This window comes from Tachypleus tridentatus, chromosome 9 (genome assembly GCF_004210375.1).
Source record: "Tachypleus tridentatus isolate NWPU-2018 chromosome 9, ASM421037v1, whole genome shotgun sequence".
NCBI classification, from domain to species: Eukaryota; Metazoa; Arthropoda; class Merostomata; order Xiphosura; family Limulidae; genus Tachypleus; species Tachypleus tridentatus.
The window spans coordinates 142,594,196-142,605,489 of record NC_134833.1 but is presented as its reverse complement, the minus strand read 5'-3'; the positions used below and the strand labels follow the sequence as shown (position 1 = coordinate 142,605,489).

The following is an 11,294-nucleotide window of genomic DNA, read 5'->3' as shown; positions in this document are numbered from 1 at the left end:
TCTCTGGTACGATCAGTTTTAAGTATATAAGTGTTAACGGTAAAGGTTAAAACTTGTATACATGAAAATGATCCCACCAGTGATCAAAACATCGTACTTATTCTAAATAATTTTACGCCTTGCTGGAAAAGATGTAATTTTTAATATAATAATAGTTTAATAATCATATTTGATCATTTACAGAGGTGTTTTTAGCATTTTAAAATACCCAGTGTAATTTTCTTATGGAACTCTTCCCTATTGTTCAGTTATAAGCATAGAAATTTGCATTACATTGGGGTCCCACAATATGGCGGATGTGTTGGTGCGTTGCCCCGACGTTAAATATGTGATCGCTCACGTAATATACATTTTTTACTTTGAAGTTAGTTCTAACTATAAAGTTTAGTTGTTGTTGTTGTTTTTGCGGGGGGTATGGGTGTATTACATTAGGGCTTTTTTTTTCCAAAATGGCAAGGCTTAAGTGTAGCTACGATGCTTCAAACAGTTTTCTTTCAGAATTAAGTTTTATCTATTTTCTTTTTATTTTTAATAATGTAAAATTCTAACGAAATGGAGACGTTTGACGTTAACATCAGTTAGTATGCGTTAAACATGTATGATTATTCATGTATATATTCGTAATAATATTGCAAGTGAAGAGTTTACTACAATGATGTCAATTTGTTTTTAATCAACACGAAGGTACAATTCACTACAAAAGTATACTGTATAAAAATTTGCATTTTAAGATGAAAAACAAGTTTCACATAACGAGACATTAAAAATAAAGTAGGGATATTTAAAACAGCCTAAACATAAACGGTGACACAACTTAGTTTGAAATGTTAGTTGTTTTTTTTTTTGTTCTATTTTCAGGCTTACAGAACACAAATCGTATTTATGTAATTCACCACAAATTCAATTGATTAATAAGGCTTTTTAGTGGTGTTACACCAGTTAAAGAGTTTTAAAGTTTTTAACCCTAAAGTTGAAAAATAACGATTCTGGCTGGTTTAATATTATTCATATTGGAGTTAATATGATACAAATACGAAATAATAATAATAATAAATATGTTGATATATATGTATATATAACTGTAAAAGTTTAAGGTTGTCTTATACACCATAATACTATAGATTTTAAAATAAATAACTAAATACAAACTTCCTATACAGAACGCTATTTCTCGAGAATTTATTCTTCAGTCACAAAAAACAACTTACCTTTGACTAGTCATGTGCATAATTTAAAAATATACATAAAACATATACCAGTTACACGTAATCCCTGCAGGCTATGAAAAATGACTAATTCTTGGCTTGCAATTACAGGTTACAATGTCATGAGGACGTATCTTAGTCCTAGTTCTTATAGTTTAAAATGTTATAAGAGCATAGTGTATGCACTAGCCTACTTTCTAGGATATTATGGAGACGTGGTATAAGACGTGATTTTCCACTAGAGATTACAGTATTATAACGATATAGAACTAGGCAGAATTTGTATAACTTACAGCAACTGATTACTGTGTTATAATGATATAGAATAAGGCAGAAATACTGCGACTTAACAACAAGGACATACTGTTAAAGGTTAAATTACACAACTTTCACCTAAGGCGTGATGTTACTAGCGTTCGTTTCTCGCCGCATATTAATAGCACACACTTCTCTCGCGGTATTGTCAACATTACTCATTTCTCGCACCATAGTCAAATTACCGTTGCATTCTTTCAGCTTCAACTTACGATTTAAAAAGTTCCGTTGAAAGCCGAAAGAGCGTGTATATGTATTTTCTTACAACAAAAGCCACACTGGGCTATCTACTGTGACCACTGAGGGGAATCGAACCCCTGATTTTAGCGTTGTAAATCCAAAGACTTGCAGCTGTACCAGCAGAGGACGTCGAAAAAGCAAAGCTTGTGTATGGTGTCAGAAGTATACTTGTTTGTAATTATGCACAAAGATAAACAATGGACTGTCTCTGCTGTGTCTACCACGAGTATTGAAACCTGGTTTTAAGTATTTGGGTTAAAATGTATACACAGTGTAGATATATGAGGGGTGTTCAAAAATACGCGGACTGTTTGAATTGCGCGGCTCCAGTTGGTTCCAGGGAAATCCGCTTGATGTCGCTAGGTTTACACAGATCAGCTGATTACGACGCCATTTCCCGATTGCAGATATCTTCATTTGTGTATTAGCTACGCGGTTTTAAGTGAAGTGCGATTTTTTCGTTTGGCGGATTTCAGAATGAATGACCTGAAGGAGCAACGACTTGCTGTGAAATTTTGTGTTAAACTTGAAAAATCTGCGACTGAAACTTTTGCAATGCTTAACACGGCTTACAGTGATGTTGCTATGAAGCGTACGGCATGTTTCAAGTGGCATGAACGTTTTAAGGATAGTCGACAGTCCATTGAAGATGATGAGCGGCCTGGACGTCCTTTCACGTCAACTGACGACCCACACGTCAACAAAATCAACACCCTTGTGCGGGCAAATCGACGTCTGACTGTCAGGGAGCTTGCTGAAGAGTGTGGAATATCAGTTGGATCTTGTTACGAGATTTTGACCGAAAAATTGAAGATGCACCGCGTTGCTGCGAAATTTGTGCCTCAGAACTCGTGAGTTTTTGGCCAAACACTCGATCACTGTTCTCCCAACCCCCCCTACTCACCTGACCATGCTCCTTGCGATTTTTTCTTGTTCCCCAAACTCAAAAGACCCTTGAAAGGAAGAAGTTTTGAGACGATTCCCGAGATTAAGGCAAATGCGACGAAGGAGCTGGAGGACATTACAAAAGAAGCGTACCAGGACTGTTTCAACAAGTGGAAACACCGTTGGGATAAGTGTGTGCGTTGGGGAGGAGAGTACTTTGATTACTTTGATGGGGGCCCAGACCTGTAACTTCTAAATAAAGTACATTTTGTTTTATGACGTCAGTCCGCGTATTTTTTGAACAACCCTCGTATACATTGCATACTGCGTGATCCTGTCATCTCAATAGGAAAATTAGAAATCTACTTTTTAGCCTATGAATATCAATAGTACTCATTACTATTTATTAAATTGACAAACTGTGTGAAAAACATACATGTTTATTTATTAATCGAAATAGCTTAGAATCTCCCCTTTTTCGTTTTGTTGTATATATATTTTTAGTGTTTTAATATATTTCTTAAGCGAAGCTGAAAATTTATAATGATTTAATGTAACATCAAGTTCAAGATAGCCCTAGAAATATCTAGAACAAGGGTGTATTATAAAAATGAAGTTCTGCAAAGACTCGAGATAGTTGAGAGTTATAGTACAAAAGAAAAAAAAGTTACCGTTCTACTTTATACAAGTTTAAGTGGATTGATTGAACGTTAGTCCTAGTACTGTTATTAGAGGGGTATAATTTCATTTGTAGGCCTAAACATCTTACAGCATTTTACAACGGTATTCAACCTGAAGTTTGTCGAAATGTTGAAAAGATTAAATAAACTAATATCGTTTCGTTACATGGACTGAACGTTTTACCTGCTAATTTAAAATAACCTAAAAATTAAAAAAACAACAACAACATAATTTCACACCGAGAGAGGGATTTTGATGAGCAGAAAACAAGACTTTGAATTACTTCAGTTTAAATTTAACTGCAGATATGGCCAGTAAGAGATCAAACAGTGAACGTGAATCCAGAGATGACGAAATTTTTAAAGACAAGACCAGGAAATTTGTACACATGAATAAATGAAAATTAAAAGAAAGAAAAGAAAGTTAAAAGATGATCAGGAGAAATTTACAAAATAAAAATAAAATATTGTCCCGAAGAAAGAGATAGAAAAATAAAGAAGATAAGAAAAACTAAACAGAATATTAAAAGACAAAAGCAAAACATTGAAAAAACCCAAGAAAGAATTTATAGAAAATTGAAAGATAAATAAGAAGAGGTTGACAATATATTTAAAATATGAGTTCAAATAAACGTATATTTAAAGAGGTAAAATAAAAAACAATTGAAGACAAGATCAATGAGTGCAGAAAGATTAGCACAACAAGATAGAAGAAGCGTGGAAAGTTTGCAATGACAATGTTGAAGATGTACAAAATAACATCGACAAAGTCAAAAGGCCCCGGCATGGCCAGGTGGGTTAAAGCGTTGAACTCGTAATCTGAGGGTCGCGGGTTCGAATCCCCATCGCACCAAACATGCTCGCCCTTTCAGCCGTGGGGACGTTATAATGTGATGGTCAATTCCATTATTTGTTGGTAAAAGAGTAGGCCAAGAGTTGGCGGTGGGTGGTGATAACTAGCTGCCTTCCCTCTAGTCTCACACTGCTAAATTATGGATGGCTAGCACAGATAGCCCTCTTGTAGCTTTGTGCGAAATTAAAAAACAACAACAAACAAACAAACAAAAAAGGAAGCTTTGCAGTTGGCGATAGGATCGCAGGTAAACAACTAATGACACCTTTCAGTTGTTGAAACATATTCTTTGAAGTACTTGGACATGATAACGGACAGGTGATGGTATCTGTTAATGTACGTGTATTTCAGCTCGTGTTATCCGTCATTTTGTAAACCTTTGAAGAGAGTTTAATAATATGTATACTTACACTTAAGTTACGTTCGTGCAAACAGCGTCTGATTGATCTCGGTAGGTCAAATTTCTGGAAATAAAACTTCTATTTTAAAAAAGGTGGTCACGATTTAAACGTCATTTATAAATAATAAACACTGATTACGTCTCTTGTGTGGTAAAAAGATTTAGACAGTTGATAAACAAGTATGAGAATCCTACCTCGTCTATAATGTTTGTTTCTTTGTTTGGTTTGAATTTCACGCAAAGCTACTTGAAGGCTATTTGAGCTAGCGGTCCCTAATTTTGCAGTGTGAGACTAGAGGGAAAGCTGTAGTCATCATCACCCACCGCCAACTGTTGGGCTACTCTTTAACCAACGAATAGCGGGATTGATCGTCACATTATAATGCCCCCACAGCTGAAAGGGCGAGCATGTTTGGTGCGACCGGGATCGTCTAGTAGTATATTATATTACTACCTAAATTAGCTTAGCAGCCACAGGGACAAAGACAACAACAAAAAAAACTAAGTTGTACCGAGAAAAGACAGTAAAATACTGCATACATAAAGCAATCCATACCTTTCAGACATATTTAATGAACTATACAGTTATATCTTATGCGGTCCAAGCCCATAACTCTAATGTTTGTAACTAGCACTGAAATGTCGTGGAGTTTTTTGTTTTTATTGTTGGTGTGTGTGGGGAAGAGCTGCTTCTTTTTTTCTTCGAAATTTGACCCCTGATGAGAAATATCGAGAAGACATCTTTTAAATGATTCTTTGTTCAGTGTTGTAGTTGTTGCAGAGAGGGATAATAAAACGTTCAGCATATGCTAATAAATTAGCATGACGTCACAGATGTACGTAGTTAAGTCTTTTAGTATATAGGTGTTTAGCCCTTGACCGATTTCAAACTGTACTAAACTCCAACATATTCACACAGGTGTTTTCGAACAACGTTTCCATATGCATTACTAATATTTCATATTACATAACATTCGTGAAGTTTTCCATTTACATCAAAGACTGTGACGTCATTTCCAGACTGTTCACAGTGTAAATGTTCAAGTTTATTTCTGTACTTGTATCAGTATATACCTTTCTCCCCCGCTTTCCAGATGGCTCAGTGATAAGGTAGTCCACTGTGTAGCTGCTCTACGTTTAACAGCAACTACACCAAAACAAATCACATGAACAGAATGTTAGCGCCACCTACTGAACATAATGCTTTCTAATGGAAATCATCCGTTAATCCTTCCTTTTTCTCATTTTATTTCTCATCATTTTAAAAATATTTAAATGTCATATTTAATGATAAAGCTCCAGGCGAGGCTTAGTACATAATATGTTCAGCTGTGAATCAAAGATCAAGAGTTCGAGCCCATGACGTGCTGCTACACACGCTTCTGCTCTTTTAGCAGTTGGCATGTTGTAAAAGTGACGGTTAATTACGCTAGTCGGTTAAGCGCATCTAAATAGGTTACCCTCTTTCTGGCTAATAGCTCAGAGTAAGTGACAGTTATACCTAAATCTTGAAGTCGCCGCCTCCCTGGTCATTTAAGGTTATGTATTGCAATCAAGTGTCTTTTGCCATATCTGTAAATAAAAGTCCTCCAGTGGTAAATCTTTCGGTTAAACTGGCTTTTTATATTCGTATCATACACGGCACACATACCCCGTCGTATAGCTTAGCGTTTAACAACAAAGAAACAATTGTATCGAATCCCTGATTTTAGTGTTGTAAATTCATAGACTTACCGTTGTCCCACTTGGGGACCAAGTAAGTGAAATAGTTCCAGTTTCACAATTCGGAATGGGGCCCAGCAGAATGTGTAATATTTTCTCTCGTTTAAAATTTATATGGCATTAAGACAAATGATGTAAAAATTTTGCCACCAACCACTTTTGCGTAAAAATTATTTATTCTTTTAATATATATAGTATTTTTATTTATTTATTTTACTCTGATGTAAGCGTCTAGTTTCTGTATGCAGAACTTTATTTACGTAGTTTTATTATAATTTACTTTTCGAATGATGAAAATACAATCTCCACAGCATACATACAAGATTCATTAACATTGTATTTGTGAAATAAAGTGGATAACCATATGTACAATAATGTGTATGTCACTGACGTATGTACTAGAAACTTCTTAAAACAACATCAATCCAGAGTTAATTGGAGTAAAATAAATAAAAAAGATAATACATCAATCACGGCGTAATAAAAACGAGAAACGTCACATGTTTTTGAAATCAGGTCCTATACATATTTTAGCCTATATAGACGAACGCACAAGATCAGGATTATTAATATAGATTTTATTTGGTTTGTTTTGAATTTCGCGCAAAGATTCTGAAGCGCTATCTGCGCCAGCCGTCCCTAATTTAGCAGTGTAAGACTAGAGGGAACGCAGCTAGCCATCACCACTCACCCCCAACTCTAGGGTCACTCTTTTATCAACGAATAGTGGGATTGACCGTCACATTATAACAACCACACAACTGAAATGGCAATTAATATGGGTTATTCAAAGTTAAAGAAAGCTTATTCCGTAAAGCAGCCGTCTGAGTAACTGCTCTTTTTCAGATCCTAGGCCGAATCGATCGTAGATGGCGCCTTGTGCGAAATAGAAATTACGCGTTTCTTCCCAAAAAATAAATGAAATAAAAATCTAATCGTTGTACTCATAAAGTTCGACGTTCAGTAAGGGCACACCGCTCGCACTACCTTATATACGACTGTAGTCAGATCGAAATACTACAGGACACAGGAAATACAAATATTTCCAAACCCCTCAAACGTTCTAAGATGTGACGTCAATTTTTTCTAGTATATTCGAAACTAGACTATAAATATAAGACAGTTGGAAAGAGTTCATCTTTCAAAATAAAGAATTTAATCAATCAGTGAATTTCAGCGAAGCATTTGGATCTGTGTTTGCTATTGCTTTTATCCTGTCACTTTGAACAGATTAGCTAATCTATTTTACGTTAGTTAACGCCATTTGTAATGCAGGCCTACAACAATTTTCGATAGCGTAAAAGTGTTCAAGCCTGGAAATAAACTAAATTATTTTAGTTTATATTGTCTGGACTTTGAATTATTTTCACTGGTAATTCAAAAGAATCCACCAATAAAAGAATGACTATACAACAGCATTTAACAGAATACAGTTCTGATTGTAAATGTAACGTCTTGTAAAAGTAGAAAAAGAAAGGTAAACATTAAAAGTAGCTTGTTGCGCAGCAAACAAAATTAGAAGCCTAGAAACATATAAAATGTTTGAATTATAAGAGTGTACACCAGGGAGGTTATGTCAAGTTAAAGAACGCAGTAAATATGAGACTCGTTCTTTCAGTTGGATGGAATAAAATTTACAGCGTTTCTGGAATAAATTTAGTCACTACCTGTTGAGAACTTTCACTTCTAGAATATTTAAGTCACGCGATTGTTTGTTTCTACTTTACATACGTGTTATATGGCCTTCAGATTCGCAGCCTGCCACTTGACGACTAGGACAAGCCCAGCTCGATTTTACCAAGTTTCTCTGACGATTAGTTTTTAGTTAATCTTTGTTTGTATGTGAATAAAAGACACAACGATTGTAATCACGAGCTTTTGAACATTCTGTAGTTGTTAAGTTCGTTGTTGGTGTGTGGCCAGGACTAATTGTGTGAGTTGAACAGTCCCGGCCCGGCATGGCCAAGCTTCGTAATCTGAGGTCGTGGGTTTGCATCCCCGTCGCGCCAAACATGCTCGCCCTTTCAGCCGTGGGGGCGTTATAATATGACAGTCAGTCCCACTATTCGTTGGTAAAAGAGTAGCTCAAGAGTTGGCGGTGGGTGGTGATGACTAGCTGCCTTCCCTCTAGTCTTACACTGTTAAATTAGTGATGGCTAGCACAGATAGCCCTCGAGTAGCTTTGCGCGAAATTAAAAACAAACCATAGTTGTTTCAGGTCGGCTGGGATACGATAAAACATACCAATGGCTGGAAGGCTATTTATATGATAAACAAAAAATTGCAAACATTATATACGATTTAGGGATAAGAATGCCATAAGTTACAGAAACAAGAGAGGGATGAATACACAAAACTGTACAAACAGATGAATACACAATGAATACAAACAGATGAATACACAAAACTATACAAACAGATGAATACACAATGAATACAAACAGATGAATACACGAAACTGTACAAACAGATGGATACACAAAATTGTTCAAACAGACGAATACACAATGAATACAAACAGGTGAATACACAAAATTGTACAAAAATAACTTTTATCCATAACTAAACGTGGAATGTTTGTCAGTTGCATGAATTCAGGTTTGAATAAAACTTTATTTTTTCCAATTTATTTTTATTACTTGCTTCTCCTTGTTTCTTAAAACAATTTCATTAAATTAGGTTGGTAGGTAAACACCTGATTATATTCTTATAATTCGTTGGTAATAAATACTTCTATTATGATATCAATTTCTGTAATTTTGGATTACACTGAGGGTCAGTGAAGCTGGAATGGCTCCTCCAGTACCCCAGAGTGCTGGACTGATGTTCAGGAGAAATTTATAAAATCTACTCCTTCTGACTTCACCTTAACTTACTGCATATGAGAATATCTAACAGATTCCAGGCCATGGAAGATTATAGTATCAGTTTTGAATTTATTTATTCACTTCCAAAAAAACCCAACAAAAACACAATACAATAAGTGCAAAAAACAAACAATACGAAGAATATACAATTGAATAATGCAAGTAAATGAACATAATGGTATAAACAAACATTACTTAAAATGAAATACGAAAAATGCAACTCAGAGAATGAGGTACGAGGCTTAGAGCAAAACAAAGCAGTTGCTAGACACGAACTATTTCAAAAAGATAATTACCAGAGATTAAGGATGACATACGATATCAGATTTAAATATAATTAATAAGTAATATCCATAAGAGAAATAATTAAATATAACAATAACAAATAGTTTGTTTGTTGGTAATTTAGCACAAAGGTATACAAAGGACTACCTGCGCTCTGTCCACCACGAGTATCGAAACCCATTTTTTATCCTTGTAAGTCCGCAGACATACCGTTGTATCACGTGGGAGCAACAAAACCTCTGGTAAGACCATTAAAAGGAGGGAAATTAAAATGCTATAAAGTGAACACAATTAGACACATATACACACATACAAATACATAAATTAGGTACAAAAATATACACGACTAAGTAAAAATGCAGATTAGTGAATAAGTTACCGGGTTTAAAAATAAAATACCAAAACTGTAAATAAGTGTACATGACATGTTGGCAGATGGGAATTATAAGTTGATAGATTCTTCAACAATCTTAAACAAAGGAGAGTATCTTGGACACCATAATTCAGTAAAGCGACTAGAAGAAAGACGCAGAAAGTCAGCCTCGATCCAGAGGGAAAGATGACATCAAACCTGATGGAACACATTAAAAATGGTATCAGTAAAATGGTCAAAAACATATTATTTCATGTAAGCTACAATATATGCTTCACCAAGGCTAAACAGTATGAAAAAGCAAAACAGTATGTTTGATCTACTGGAATGGGTATATGGCAAATTATGGTCTGATAATTAATTTGGAGATGGAAGATACGAGCCAACCATCGTCAAACTGAAGCTGCAAAAGGGCACAGCACTAGAACACTGACTCCACTGGGTCTCTACAAATAGGATAGGAAGCTGTTGTATATCCTGTAGTTCCCTCAGAGGAGGAATGTTGTGGACAATCTGTCAGCATAAATTACATACATATCGATTTAAATTGACAGTGGTGAAACGATGCCACACTTTGTTCCAAGAAATGCAAGGTGCCCTCTGTACCATCTTCAGAGGAGAGAAAGGGGTGAGAAGAAGATACAGGGGAGAAACAGATTAGGTATGAAAATCAAAAGCAACAGCATCAGAAAATGAACTGTCCTGGAAACTGAAGTATATTTATTAGGGGGATTAAAATAGGTAGGGTGGAAAGAGTTTTCGGTGTACTAAAATAATGACTCCAAACTCTCTGTAGTAGTAACTGAGAAAATGACAGGGGTGACTGGTTATTTAATACTATGTTTTGTTAAATCTATGTGTGAAGCAAAGCACTTGTTGGGAATCACCAGAATACCAACACCTCCATGGAAAGTGAAAGGTGATGTGTCAGGTATGCAACCATTTCAGTTTTATTGTTCCATATAAATCCAAAAATTAAACGTTCAAGTTATCAAACAATAAAATATGATGAAAGATAAATAGCCCCTAAATTTCATATAAGAGGCAGAATTCTCTGACATACAATGGTAGCCCAAACATAAACTGACTGCATACTACGCATACACACACAATTGTTACGATCGGCCTTACTAAAGCTTTGAAGCAAAGTAGAGTGATATATAATCTACTGCTTTGATAATTAAACAAATGGTGTTTTTAAACTCAGATATCAATAACATATACACAGATCTGTCAATTACATCAATATTTGATCTCTTTGATACATTGAATATAGTTTAGGTTACTATTTATTTTGTTTTGCTCAGATTTCTGTGGTAGATATTATGCTTGTGGAAGGAAGTCACAAACAGTTGATATATAAGAACAACGTGTGCTGCCATCTAACGACCACAAATGAAACTGTTACTTATGAAAGCTGTAAATAATATATGCTCATAAACAAAACTTACTGTTAATTAGTAGTTTTC

The 11,294-nt window shown here is 35.2% G+C and overlaps 1 pseudogene across 1 annotated transcript in view; it reads right to left on the bottom strand.

The window, feature by feature from the left end:
* The window catches only part of LOC143226552 (inositol-trisphosphate 3-kinase A-like), a 67,156-nt pseudogene that overhangs the window by 35,857 nt on the left and 20,005 nt on the right, over window positions 1-11,294 (bottom strand). The window lies entirely within an intron of this gene.